The sequence below is a fragment of the Harpegnathos saltator genome, unplaced genomic scaffold (genome assembly GCF_003227715.2).
Source record: "Harpegnathos saltator strain DR-91 unplaced genomic scaffold, Hsal_v8.6 scaffold826, whole genome shotgun sequence".
Classification (NCBI taxonomy): domain Eukaryota; kingdom Metazoa; phylum Arthropoda; class Insecta; order Hymenoptera; family Formicidae; genus Harpegnathos; species Harpegnathos saltator.
Genome location: NW_020230678.1, coordinates 216,231 through 232,273, shown reverse-complemented (window position 1 = coordinate 232,273; position 16,043 = coordinate 216,231).

Below are 16,043 nucleotides of genomic sequence, written 5' to 3'. Positions count from 1 at the left end.
AGTTAGTCCCGGCCACCGAAGACAAAGCATCTTGTAACTCGACCTGAGATTACAAGAGATGTTCAAAATGTTCCCCATTGATCGTTTGATAGTGTGCTAAGCGGACGTACAAATTGTCAATCGCACTCCTTATCATTTCTGGAGGTATTGCAGCACATTCGTCTATGATCCGTTGTTGAAGCTCATCCAGGTTACGAGGTTTAGTGAAATAAACTTTATTTTTTATGTAACCCCAAAGAAAGAAATCAAGTGGTGCAATGTCGAGCGATCTCGGTGGCCATTCGATTGTTTCTCTTCTACCTATCGATTAGGGAAAGTATCGTTTAAATAGTTCCGAACAATGCGTCCGAATAATGTGGCGGTGCCCCATCTTGCTGGAACCAAACATCAAAATTATCACCAACCAAACAACAAAATTATCACCAACAATCTCCTGTATTGATGGAACAATTTGGTCTGTTAGAAGCTGCAGATAGGTTTCTGAGTTCAAATTCCTATTTATAAAAAAAGGCCCAACCACTTGATTATCATAAAGACCTGCCCAAATATTCAATTTTTGAGTTCGCTGCATATGTGCTTCAAGCATCCAATGAGGATTATCGTTGTCCCAATATTTAAAATTATGATGGTTTACCTTACCAGTAATTTCAAAAGACGCTTCGTCTGAAAAACGATATTATGCAAAAGTTCGGTTGCTGATCAATTCTTTGCATCATAACTTCTGAAAATTGCACCCTGCGGTCAAATCATCTTCATTCACTCATGGTGGAGATGAATTTTGTGGGTGGAACTTGTCTATATTTTGGAAATTGACAATACACTCATTTGAAGCTGTTGAGATGCTTTTCTAATTGACAATCTGGGATTTCCAACAAATGATTGGGCTACTTCAAATTGTCGCTCTTCTGTCGTTTGGGACCTTGGCCTCCCAGATTTTTGGCGGTTGTTATTACTCCCAGTTTCTACAAATCGTCTGATGGTGCAAGATACAGTCGATATTGAAATACCTTCGCCTTCATTACGAAAGTTTTCATTGAACAGCAATCTCACTTCATTGTATGACCTTTGTCTTCCCCCCCATCCTCTCATCATCAATAGCGAAACTCTCTCATGCTCTGTAAGAGAAGCTATTTGGAATTGAAAACAAAAGATTTGCAAAAATTGATATAAAAAATTCAGTTTCTTTACCTTTAAATAAAAATAATAAGTAGTGTACCATTGATCGTTAATAATAATATGATAATAATTCAAAACGGACTAGAATGACATTAAAACTTGTTAAATCGATGAAAACTCAAAAACAATCTATTATCTGTTTGACACTGATAGAATCGAGACAAATAAAAACCTTGAAGCGTACACTTTATCGATGGCGAATAAATTTTTCGGATACCAGTCCTGGGATTTTTGAGCTCGCTAAAACCGAATCCGACGTCGGATTTTGCAAATTCAAAATGGCCGATTCAAGATAGCGGCCGATATTTAAGAATAACAAGAATTGGATCTCCTTTAAAGAGTTTTTGAAGTCGTTTCTAAAATCGAATCCGACGTTGGATTTTACAAATTCAAGATGGCCGATGCAAAATGGCGCCCGATATTGAGGAATTACCAACAATCGGAATGTAACCTCGTATGTAACGTAAAATCTACCTTTTCACATTATGGGGGGGGTAAAAGTATGTGTTTCCAGCCTAAAAAAATTAATTGACCTTGATATGACTGATACATAACCTTAAGAACAAGGTCAAGGTTGAAAACGTCATATCCGAACGTAAAATTTTTCAATCTTGACACTTTCAGGTCAAAAGTATGGATTTTCAGTCCTAAAAAAGTCCGGTTTGACCTTAATAATAATCTTAACTCATGACCTTGAGAATAAGGGCAAGGTCACGGCTGAATGTCCCTCGTTGACCTCTACATTCTTATTCTTATGCGTAACATTGCTCCCTAGCAGGTGCATTTTCGAAGATATTCGCGTTTTCAGCCTAAAACAAGCTTAGACCTTTATGTGACCTTCAGAGGTTACATAAAGGTCTAAGCTTGTTTTAGGCTGAAGGTCACATAAAGGTCAGAGAACGAGAGCGAGAAAGAGGGAAAGATATTCTCTCCCATGTCGCCGAGGTAACACGAGAGCGAGGAAGAGCGAGAATGATATTCTCTCTCTCGCTTGGCACGCCGACGATTGCCCAGCGCGTGGTCGACACAAATAGACCGAGTCGGCTGTGTATGCGTGCGTGGTGGGGTAAATTCGCTGGCAAGCCCGTTACCGATTTCCCATCACTGCCGTCGGGGCTGAGGACTCTCGACAGAGAAGGCGCACGCACCTTTTCTTTTCCCTACGTTCGCGGAGGAAAGTGACCAAATGCTGCGGACACTCAGCAGAGACGGCGGACGCACCGTTCCGGGTCCTTGGTCGCTAGACGGATCGCCCAGAGGCTGAGTACGCTCAGCGAAGTTCGCCGACGGACGAACCCCTGACTCAGGGCGGCGGGTAAGTGCTAGAGACTGCCGAGTACGTTCGACTGAGTACGCGCACGTACGAGCCCAGGAAGACGGGAGACGACCAAGTATCGAGGTGCATTCGCGCCTCGTTACAAAATGATATTCAAACGATGATTTTTATTAATTGCAATTCGCACATATTTCACATTTTTTAATGTTTCGATCATTACAGGGCTGCCAGAATAGAAATCACTTTCCATTGAAGTGCGGCTATTTTTGAATCGCCTAAACCTCTCTTTAATTTGTGGTTCACTTATAGATTCACTCCCATAAGCCTCCCTTACGAATCATACTGATCATTTCCAAACATGAATAGCTAACAAGTAACACTACCCAACTGTCACTCACCAATCGGAATAAAACTTTGCTCTCTTATAAAGCATTGAAAAATATTGAAAATCCGTTTCTTTATTTTTCCTCAAAACGTTTTTTAATCCCTTGACCGTTGAAGGCAAATTGTATCTTGTGGGATAAAAATGCGTTGACACAAAGTAACTCTGATGGTCATAAGACTCGATATTCAAAAGTTTTTTGGGTCGCTATATCCAAATATGATACCAAAATTTTATAATTCAAAATGGCGGAACTAATATGGCGAATATCAATTTTAAGAAATCAACATATTTTTATAAAATTCGGTATTCTAAGGTTTTTTGTATTGCTGAATCCGAATATGTCAAAATTTTAAAATTGAAAATGGCGGATCTAACGTGGCTGATACCAATTTCGAAACATTAACATATTTTTATAAAACTCGGTATCCTAATTTTGGAATTTTTATATCATATTCGGATTTCCTCCGGCAAAGGCTGAAACTGCTAGGAGGTGCGTTCCCCGGGTGACAGATGGGGGAACGTTCGTTAGCTACTTTTGGACATGCTGACGGGCAGGAAAGAAATAAAATATTTTCGTGGATCAATAATCACTAAACCCGAGCATTGGATAAAACGTACTTAAGAAAAACTACTCTAGGTGGCAAACCAGTTGCACTGGAAAATCCACCCTCCTCGGAAGCAGGCCCCACGGATTCTAGGGAGGGGGCAGCTATTACTTGGAATAAACTCTCAAAATCAGAGTCTTAGAGAGATAGAGGGAGGAGAGGACTTCCGATTGAAGCTAATCGCAATGCATAAATTCTGCCTAAATATGAGCAGGGAGATCACAACACTCAAAGCAGAAAACGAAGAGCTCAAAAGAACAAATTCTTCGAAAAAGAAGTTACATAAGGACAGCAACAACAATAGCCATCACGAATATTTCACCGACGAAGAAAAGTTGGCCAGAGAAACAGAGTGGATCCTCAAAAGTAAAAAGTATGAGAAAGGAAACCACAAAAAAAAGAAAAGTAGAGTCTTCACCGGAACTCGATCAATCAAAGAATAGCATATCGATTGAAATCAACAAGAAAAATGAAAGAGAAAAGCCACAAAATAAGACCCATCAACCTTCACCTATAAATGTAACCGGAATTTCGGGCTTTAATATCTTACATCAGTTGTTGAAATTAACCATACAAAAAGAATATAAGATAACCACTCTAAATAACAATGTGTGGAAAATCAACGTTCCTGATCCTGATTCGTACAGAATATTGGCCCAGAAACTAAGGATTGAAAAAATTCAATGGTATGCTTATGAAAATAAAAATAAAAGACCATTAAGAGCAATTGCAAGAAGACTATAAGCGACAGACGAAGTAACAGAATAACTGCGAGAAAGAAGTTTTAAAATATTAGACGCAACTAATATCATCAAGGAAGAAGAATAAAGAGATCAACGAGGTGAGCAAATGTTTATTAAGCGTGGAATTCCCTTGTTCATTTCAACGTTTGATAACAAAGAAAGCATTGAAAAAATTTATGAAATCAAGATAATACTAAATACAGTAATAAGAATTTAACTATTAAGAAAAAAATTAGAGCTGATGATACCTGGGTACCCTCTTACTATTCGAAATTCACGGGAAATACCCGAGTATTACCCGTATTATCCATATTACTCGTATTATCCATATTACTCGCATCATCTATATTATTTGAATATCCATATTATCCGTATTACTCGAGTGTCTATGTAATAAAAGATTGTCAGAAGAAATGATGCAATCGGACTCAGAGAATGGATAATCACATCCATAAAACGAAGTCGTTGCGAAATATACGTAATTTAGAGTGAGGCCACACACTTTACATTTCGCCTGCATTCTATCTTCTGACAGAACAGCATATTTCCATACCCAACTTTTTGGACGCGACATAATTAATAGCAAACGCAGTTATTAAATGCAGGTTATATCTGATTACGATATTAAATTAACGTATGTCATCGAGACGGTCAGAAGTTTGGCATGAAGTAGGCAGATAATTTAAACAAACACGAATAATAAAAGTACGGGTAATACGAGCGGGTACCCGGGTATTTTCAACATATTTCAAATAGTGAGCAGGTATTCGGGTACCCGGGTAATTCATTACCGGGTCCAAATCATTAGCTCTAGAAAAAATATCAAACTGATACCTCAATGTAAGAGGTGCCAAGGGTATAACCAAACTTAAACATACTGTCAGAGGACCTCGATGTGTTAAATGTGCAGGGAAGCATCTTATCCAAAACTGCAGTAAAAGCAACCTACACCGAAATGTATCAACTGTAAGGGAGCTCATCCAGCCAACTATAGAGGTTGCGAAGTGGCAAAAGAATTACAGAAAAGACGCAATATGACCAGCCAGGTTCGACAACAAAAAACTAACATTAAGCAAAACAAAGAAAAGTAAGTAGCAAAAGACGTAGGTAGCAAAAAACTAAATCCAACCAACAGCGATAAGCTAAATACTTATACAGAAGTATTAGAATGCAACGATAAAAAAAGTAATAACAAAAATGAAAATCACTCAAGTAGTGAAACCCTCGCGTTCATTCTCAGAAAACTTGCACACAAAAACTGACGAACAAAGTGCTACGAATCAAATTTTATTGGACAGATTAAGTAAACTGGAAAATAGCATGAAAAAGAAAAGTCCCAAAGCAAAGAAAAAATAAATTTATAATCTCAGAATTGCAACCTGAAACGCTAATAGGCTTCTTGACAATGTCCAGGAGCTAGAAATATTCCTGAGAAATGAAAAGATCGACATTTGCCTATTATCTGAAACTCATCTAATGAAGCAATCCTTTGTAAGAATAAGAGAATGTGTAGCACATCACGCCATTCATCTTTTCAATAAAGCCAGAGGTGGATCCTCCATGATAATAAAAGATACGGTCAAACACAATATAGATATCAAAATTGAATCTGATAACTTGTAAATTGTCGCAATCCACGTATACGCGAAGACAAGAGAATATAACATTGCAGCAATCTATTGTCCTTCTCGATTCAAAATCCTAAAGCAGGAATTTATTAAATTATTCAACTTGCTCGACAAAAGATTTATAATCAGAAGTGACTTTAACACTAAGCACACATACTGGGGGTCAAAATTGACTTCTACAAAAAGCAAAATATTCCTCGAGGTAGATAAGAAGGAAAAACGTGATTTTCTCTCGACAGGAAAACCGACTTACTGACCATCAGATCTGAAGAAGATCCTTGATCTTACCGATTTTTCATAGGTAAGGGTTTGTCGAACAACTATGTGAGGATAGAGGAAAGCAGTAATCTGTCTTCCGATCACATCCTTGTAATCATGACGATTAACGAAACGTTAACTACTAGAGGTATTCCGTCTAAATTAACTAATAAGAAAACTGACTGAAACAGTTTCATAGCAGACCTCGAAACTAATATCAACCTAAATGTTCCACTTAAATCACTAAAACAACTTGAAATGGAAGTAGAGTCATTTATTTCTGATCTACAACAAGCAGCATGGAGCAACACCCTTGCTACAAATACAACTAAGAATATCATAAACAACACCTATCCAATTGTTACGTCATGCTGACTCAGCGAACCTCAAAACTCTTATATAAATAAGAGAAATCGAATTTATTTTTACTGATTACACGTCTAAATGCGCTCAGGCATGTTACCACACGACCTACCTCACAAGTTATCACACGAACAATTTCTGGAAATTTTGATACCCCGAAAATACTAATAATCTTAACCTAATCCCTATTTGATTTCCTACGAACTTAATCACTGATACCAGCATCACGACATCGTTCTTATAAATATCGATATTTACCTCTTAAGATAGCTGCCACGATTTTTTATTTACAAAAGTCTTTCGAAATCCTCTTATTGCCACATGCATCTTATCTCCTATAAAATAATCATCTGGAACATTCCCCTAAAAACCCCACTCTCTCAACCGAGCTGACTTTTTGAGAAAAGTCAAAAGCCTCAGTCACTTCTCGCCGATCCAGCACCCAGGACAGACGCTTCTCTCCAGCACCCCTTCAGGGTTTTCTTAACAATCAAGCCAACTTGTGGCTTAGACCAACCAGTATTCTTCACTTGTTAATTATTCGGTGCAACGATCTTGTGCCTTCTTGGGCCATTGAGAACGATCCTGCCGAAACCAGCTGCCTGTCCTTGGCGCAGAACTTGAGGCATCTATTCTCACAAAGACGTAGCAACCACACCTTTCATTGTCTACTAAGATCAGAGAAGTCCAGCAGTAAGTTATTTATATTTCATTTTACCTGAGTGACCTCTTTCGTTTCATTTTTTTATCTATTCTTCTCTCTCTTTTCTTTTCCTTTCGTTTTACTTCCGTTTTCTATTCCCCTTGGCATTCCTCCTTAATTGTTAAATCAGACCCCAGTGGCCAAACCTTTCGTTCACAGTCGGACATAACGAACACGGAATTTTACCAGACCGCGATTGTTTATACATCTATGTATACGTACACTTTATAAAAGCTTGTAAATTTTATTTCATTGTGAACATCCGTCTAATTACTAATAAAACAAGTTGTTTGTAATTGTAAGCCAATCACGATTACCGACTAATTATTCTCAATAAAGATTCTCCCTTCCTTCAACCGTCGCTCACGGTACTATCCCAGGTAAAAGGATTCAGTTCCTTGACCTAAATCAAGGACCACCGGCGTACGTCCGCGTCAGATAAAGGGATTGCTCCGATCCTTGATCTGTACCGCTGACTTGCAAGTACGTCGGAGCTTGCGAAAGCAAGCGCCAAGTTGCGCTCCTCCTCCAGGACGTAACACAATCGAAATACAACAGATGGTCAGTGAGAAAATAAAAATACGGAAAAAATGGCAACAGTGTAGAGCACCTCAACACAAAACGGAATTAAATCGACTGAGTAACAATCTCAAAGTAAGAATTAAGGAAATTAAAAATAAAGCAATAAATTCATACTTACAGCAGTTGACTGTCGATAAAAATACAGATTATTCACTTTGGAAAGCCACGAAAGGACTTAAAAGAATGATTAAAAAATAAGGAAATTGGGTTCCATATGAACTGAAGCCGAGAGACGTTGAACGCCGATTTTGCACGTGCGAAATGCTGCTTGCCAGGTATAAAAGAAAGGGTTTTTTGCATCGTATAGTCACTAGTGGTGAAAAATGGATCCACTACGATAACCCAAAGAAGAGAAAATCATGGGGACTACCTGGCCATGCTTCAACATCGAAAAAACTCATGCTGTGTATTTGGTGGGATCAGCTTGGTGTCGTGTATTATGAGTTGCTCAAACCAAGCGAAACCATTACTGGAGCTCTCTACCGAACACAATTAATGAGATTGAGCCGAGCACTCAAGGAAAAACGCGCCCATTACTACTCCAGACACGACAAAATTATTCTCCTACATGACAACGCTCGGCCACATGTTGCAAAACCGGTCAAAACCTATTTGGAAACACTTAATTGGGAAGTCCTACCCCACCCGCCGTATTCACCAGACATTACCCCTTCCGATTATCACTTGTTCCGGTCGATGGCACATAGCCTGTCTAAGCAGCGCTTTACATCATATGAAGATACTAAAAATTGGGTCGATTCGTGGATAGCCTCAAAAGATGAAGAGTTCTTCCGTTATTATATATTGAATAATAACGTTATTATATATTGAAATGTTTTATGATTACATATTCTCCGTATCGGTATTAATCGCCTATTATTCGAAAGAAATTCGAAGAGGACGTGTTGCGTATATTATCGAGTGAGGTAGGCGCTGTGCATAGTGTTACGGGTATACACAGACATTTCCATCTATTTTTCGAAAAGTCCGTATCTTGGAAAGTAACATTATTATATATGGTTGGATTCGGAACTCAATGCTCTTTAATTTTTGTTCTTATAAAATTTTTGAAATTTGCGAAAATAATGAGTGGAGGGGCAGCGGGGAGGGTAAATTTGATATTTTGAAAAATTTGAATTGACAGGTGCAAAGAGCATGAAATACTGTAAAACTCTTACATTTACTATGTTTTCATATCTCTCATATTTTAGAAAATATTTGATAGAAACGAAAAAATCCGTTTTTTTCAAAGGGTGATTTCAACCCCTAAACTTCGAGATAAGCACATATAAAAAAATACGTGTCTAATATTTTTTGATCCTCTACAACATATCCAATGCCCATTCAAATCGGTGAAGGACGCCCCCGACCGTTCCCTTATGAGATGTTCTTGGACAATGAAAAGTAGCGAAAGTTATAATGATCTCTAAACCGGGAAAAGAGCCACATGTCAAAAACTCATATCAACCGATATCTCTGTATTACCGATTATATCTAAAGTATTCGAGAAACTCTTACTCAAACGCCTAAATACTATAGTAGAAGCGAGGAACCTAATTCCTACGCGTCAATTTGGATTTAAAAATAACCACTCAATGGTAGATCAGATACACAGGATAACGGGAATAATTGAAAAGGCTTTGGAAGAAAGGAAAATATATTCAAGCATTTTTCTTGATGTCTCGAAGGCCTTTGATAAGGTGTGGCACAAGGGTTTGATATATAAATTACAAAAAAATCTACCGGAGCAGTTCTGTCAGATCCTAAAATCGTATCTAACAGATAGAAAATTCCGAGTTAAACACGGAAACGAATATTAGGAATTCAAAAAATATCGGCAGGAGTGCCACAGGGCAGTGTACTGGGACCCTTATTATACTTGCTGTATACGGGACCCTTAGTATATTTGCTGTATACGGGTGATATACTACAAGTGGAAGGAACTACGATCGCTACGTTTGCAGACGATACAGCCATTTTAGCAACTAGAAGTACGGTCGAGACACTAACATCAAAATTGCAGATTGCTGTTGATAAAGTTAGCTCTTGGACAAAAATATGGCGCATAAAACTTAACGAATCAAAATCAATTCATGTTACTATGAAAGAAGGAGGGCGTACTAGGTGGCGACGGGACGCCGTGCGTTCGGGACCTGCATCTCATTTTTCGTTCCGAGGAGAGAAAAATATCGAGAGCGCGGTAGTCGCTAGACCGGGAATCGAACCCGGGTCTTTCGCTTGCCGGGCGACTGCTCTAGACCACTGAGCTATCTGACGCTCCACGCTCACAACACTCTCCCCTCCCCAGATAACGTTGAGAGATGTCGTTCGGAAGCGACATCTCTAGTGCTATCCCGAGCGCATGGCGACTACAGAGAGAGGCATTGTTACTTGTACCTGGTGGTACAAGCTGACAGTCTCTCAAAGTCAAAGGTTGCTATCCTTTTAAGACCTGCTGTCCATGTATGCCGGCCTCCACCGTTGCCCCTCCTTATCCGGTGCAAATAATAGAAATAAGCCCCGGGGTCGACGCCATATTTTGGCTGCCCCCGGGCGCTTGGACACGTTTTTGCAACGCGCCGAAGGGGGATCCACCAAAATAATTTCACCAATAAGAAAATAGAAAACTTGCCTATTGTCATAAATCATCCCAGAACGTCCCATGTAAAAACGAAGCCAAATCAAGCCATCAAGCCACGTCAAGAAAAAGAGGAAGGAACTTGAGATCAAATATAAGAAGATATACTGGCTTCTCGGAAGACAAAGCGAGTTGAGTAACACAACAAGCTTTTATTATATAAACAAATACTCGTACCAGTATGGACCTACGGGCTGCAGCTCTGGGGCTGTACAAAGAGAACGAACATTAAATCTATACAAGTCTTTTAGAATAAAGTGCTATGTCATGTTGTTAAAGCGCCGTGATACATACGCAATGAAAATATTCACAAAAATCTTGGAATAGACGCTGTCCTAGAGGTAATAAAGACTGTAGCGATAAAGTATGACCAGAGGCTACATAACTATATCAATATCTCCGAGCTTCAAATGTTAGTCAACAACAACGAAGTACGGAAGCTCAAAAGAATAAAACCTTTGGATTTGGTCTGAGTTACTCAATGGAGTAACTCTAAAACATAGTGACTATTTTTAAATGTAAATTACTAAATAAGTTTTATTTATTTACAAGGAAATGGAACCGTCCCTTTCCGATTCAGATGAGCTTGAAATATGTTGAAAATATGTTTTACGGTGCCACCAACATTAGTATTATCCAGGATGTACTGCGTGGAGGTTGCATGGTCGGACTTTACGCCTGGGTTTTTGCGAACGTAGTATTACCGGGCCCTTCTTTATCGAAGGAAATTTAAATGCGAACACTTATCTAGATTTATTGCAAAATGAAATAGTTCCTGCTATTGACAATTTGTTTGACGGAAATATACAAAATATTTGGTTTCAACAAGATGGTGCACCGCCACACTATGCAGTAGTAGTGCGTCAATTTTTAACTGATACTTTCCCAAACCGATGGATAAGAAGACGTGGAGAAATAGAGTGGCCCTCTAGATCACCAGATCTTTCTCTATTGGGCTACTTTTTATAGGGGTATGTTAAAAACAATACGTACGCAATAAACAAAACAGTACGCAACGAAACCTGCTAACTTGGCAAACCTTAGGAAATACTGCACCAAGTAAATCTTATCTCACCAGAAATGAGACGAAACGTTTTAAATTAATTTCATCTACGATTAGATTGTCATTGTCAAGCAGCAAACAGAAGACAATTTGAACACTTAATTCAGTAAAAACCCGTCTACATACACATGCACACGCGCGCGCGCATACACACACACAGCAGAGAGGGTTTGGAATCATTAAATACTGCAGGAGTGACGAACCGCGGGATCCTTATCTCTGCTGACACATATACACACACACACAGGGGTGTAAAGTGCGACCATGCAACCTCCACGCGGTACATCCTAGATAATATACTAATGCTGATGGCACTGTAAATTCTAAAGCTCATAACTCAGACAATTCTCAACAAAAATAGGTCATCAAGTAGTGTTTTGGAAACATCTCGCTATTATCTTTAACATTGTGTGATAAAAAATGGGGCATTCCGTTTAAAAAAATCATGTTGGCTTTGACCTCACCTTGATCCCTCCACTCAAGGTCAAACGGATATGATCATTCAATAAAACTTTTAAAATCCTACAACTTTGGTTCGTAACATTTTTCTCAGGAACGTTTCGTTTTTGAGATATTTGACCGTTTTCAGACTTTTCTAACATTCTGTATAATACAAAGTATATAATAATATAATTCCGAGAAATGCTAATATAATATTTATGGATTATATATATCGCACATGTGATGATCATGACAGAAATGTTTAATACAAAGTGATTTCTTACATCAAGCGTAAGTAATTATAGCAATATCGTATGTTACTTTATTAGATTTCTTTTTAAAGCAAAAGTCTGCAGGTGTTTCGAACTCTGGTGGTTTCTTCTATATAACCACTTTTATGCCATGCATATCTGATTAAGTTTCTAAACCTTGGTGACGAAAACTGGTAATGTGTTAAAGATTGCAATTTTAAGATATTACCGCGAGCATGAAGTTTTATGCCCAAATCTAAAAGTAGTACCGTATCCGAGAAATGTTTTAAAAAAATTTTCCATAAGCGGAAACCATACACATCTAATGATTTTCTTTGTCTTTGATCTGTTGTTCCTGCGGGTATAGTTAAAAGAACGACATTTTCTGCAGAATCTGGTCTATTTCTTTAAATTAAATCTGGACAGTGATCAGTCCACGAATCCAACAATAAAACAGATTTAGGCCCAACGTTTAAAAAATAGACATCTCAAAATGATATGATGTTAATTTTCTTGATTTAGGTGCCATAGCAAAAATATAATTTTCTCTAAACGTTGTTTCTTGTACTCTTGGGCCAAATGTTCCGGTAGATTCTTTTAAGACAATAAAAGAGACGATAATAATCAACCGTCTGCTGAAATTGTTGGTTATATTGTGTAGCTATGTGTTGTCGCTGATACCGCACTGCGCACTCTACATTTTTTGTACCTTCTATTGCCAAAGAACGACCAGTATGAAATTCTAGTTGAAACCGCTTTAGTCCGAATTGTATATATTCTCAACTCCAAAAAATTCAATATGATATTTAACATTTTGAATAAATATGTTGCTTTCTGTTTCAAAATATTCTTTAGATGGTATAGATTTCTTTGTAATAAATTTTGTAACTTTCGCGATACAATTTTGTGTTATTTTAAAATTTCTTAGCCATATATGTGAAGTTGTAAATCCTTCAACATTTGCTTCCTTTTGCGCTTGAAGAGCCCATCGAGCAATATCGATGTTATAAATTAATGTTCCTCTGTCCAGAGTTTCTTGAAATTTCTGTAATGTGTACGAAGAAATTTCTTTTAGTTTCTCCGATCTACTCCCGCCTCTGTGCACTGGTTCTTCCCATCGTCACAGTTGTCGTACGGATGTCACTTTACGAAATCTATGTTTAACACTCTGCAGTGATCTTTCCTTATCTTCATTAATAATCCGAAACTCCACTGCCCTTCTTTTATATTCTATTGGAATTTGATCGTTGATACATGTCATTTGCTTCACATTATATCATGTATCTTCTTCTTCTTCTTCATTTACTACTTCCGCTTGCAATATATCGAATGAATTTTGGAAATCAAGAGACTCCTCTTATTCTATTTTATATTTGTCTTCATAAATATCTTGTAATATGGATTCTATTTTTTCTTTTACTTCTATTTCTTCATTTGTAATAGTAGTTTCAGGGAAATTTAAAGATGTAAATACTGCGTACAAAAGCGTTATAATGTTGATCGGATTAAACCGCATTTTACCTTAAAAGTTATAAACATTGCATATATACATATATTAGAAATATGATAAATCACAATGCTAAAAAAGTAATAAGATTTTATTATTGGATATAACGTTTTTATCAAATTCTGTACCTTTTTTATAGTCTAACTTCGTAAAATATGTTTCAGCAGATTACACCTAACAGAATCACGTACTATGATATACGGATAAAATCTTTTGAGATCTGTATTACATAGCTTTTCCACAAAAATGATGAAAAGGAGCAATACATTTTCCTATACAACTCTGTAACAAAAAAAAAAAGATTAAACAAAAAGCAAATAAGCAAAGAGGTAAGTGAGAAATATTAATATTCCTCAAATATTACAATATATTGAGAGAAATTTTAAACATAGCGATATATATTTACAAAATTGCAGTCACAAATAATATGTAGTGAAACGATGGAACGTATAAAACTATTAACGTTTGCTGTGATGCCTATTAGCTTTTATATTATCAAATATAACATATATCTCCACCCCACATCATGTTTATTTACTATTGCATAAACGACTGACAATATGTTTTCCTGTACTTTGGACACACACTTTACTACACATGGTCCATGATATAAAATTTTAAACATAGCGATACACAGGGTCATCGAAAAGTATCGGACCCCCCTAATATCCTCAGTTAGAATGCATTTTGGAGAAAATGTCCAACAGCAAAATTGTATGGTTTCAAGCGGGGAGTAAGATAATGACCTCGACTTTGACCTCGACCATATCTTTCAAGGTCATTTCAAGGTCAACTTTATTTTTTTTAATAGAACTCCCAACATTTTATTGCATATTCTTATAGCTTATCTCGAGTGCTTTCCAAAACACTATAATAAAATATTTTTTCATTAAGTACTGTTTAAGTTATAAAGGTTTGAAGTTAACAATCTTTTGACACAAAATGTAAAATATCTTGTAAAATATTATTTTGTTTTCAGTAATCATAACCTTAATACTTTTTGTGCGCGAAATAATGAGACCAATTAATTGGTTTAAAGAAAATACATTAATCGAAAATTATCGGCTCCCCCTAATATTTTCAGTAAGAATGCATTTTGGAAAAATGTCCAATAGCAAAGTTGTACAGCTTCAAGCGGTTATGCTAGTAGGCTATGGCGGAAAACTGCCTGAGGGTGATTGTAAGAAGCTGCTCAAATGCGTGATGTCCGAAGGCGTTAGTGGAAATCTGCCCGAAAGCGTTGGCGGGGCCGATCTTTATTGTCTCACTCTCGCAGGCACCAATAGTAATATAAGCTCTTGAGCAAACAATGCGGATCACTGATTTGAATCTTTGATGCAGTGCTGTCTTCTTCTTAGCGAGCAACAGTCATCTCGTGGACGAAAACGAATAGCCCCAAAAGTTGTTTCTGTAACAAAAGAAGCCATTGCGCTTCAATTGATTGTTCCAAACATCTTCATTTTGTTTCCAATAGCTCAGAATTTTTTCGTAAATATTATTAATTGATCTATTAGATTTTCAGTTGCTCAACGAGCTTTTTGCTAGTGCTGGTTGAAATAAACAAATCGATAGTTGGACCAACACTTAATAATTAGTATTTTCCTTTATTTAATTATTTAGATCAATTTCCTATCACTTACCTGATTAATTCTTCTTTGCTCTAATTAAGAATGGCGGAACTTTCTGAAAAAGATCGAATAACACTGTTAATGATGCGAGGATCGGGAGATCAACAAAGAGGGTATAAAACAGTAACGCGATTATTTAATGTAAATTTTCGGAATGAAAATAATAGGATCTCTAAAAGTACTATAATCCGTACTATTGAACGTTTCGAGGACATTGGTAGCGTTAAAAGCCGCCCAAGATCTGGTAGACGTAAAACAGCAACAAATAATGATAAGGCATTAGATGTTTTACAGTCTTTCGTTGAAAGTCCCCACATTTCCATCAATCGCGTTGCACAAGAACACGAAATCGGTCATGCATCTGTCAGTAAAATTCTGAAATGGAATAAATGGCATCCATACAAACTCTATTTGGTCCAAGAGTTGTCCGAAGACGATTTTGATAGACGCATCGAATTTTGTGATCTTATGATGGAGATGATTGTCGACGATCCTCTATTACTTAATAATATTGTTTTCTCTGATGAGGCAACATTTGAACTGACTGAAAATGTAAATAAACACAATTGTAGATACTGGAGTGACGTTAATCCTCACTGGAAAAGAGACAATCATACCCAATATCCACAAAAAGTTAACGTATGGGCTGGTATTCTTAATGGTAGACCAGTTGGCCCTTTCTTCATTGAAGGCAATTTGACAGTACAAGTATACACAGTCATGCTTCGCGAACAAATTGTTCCAACTATTCGAGACATAGCTGGTGGAAATATGGATGAAATTTATTTCCAACAGG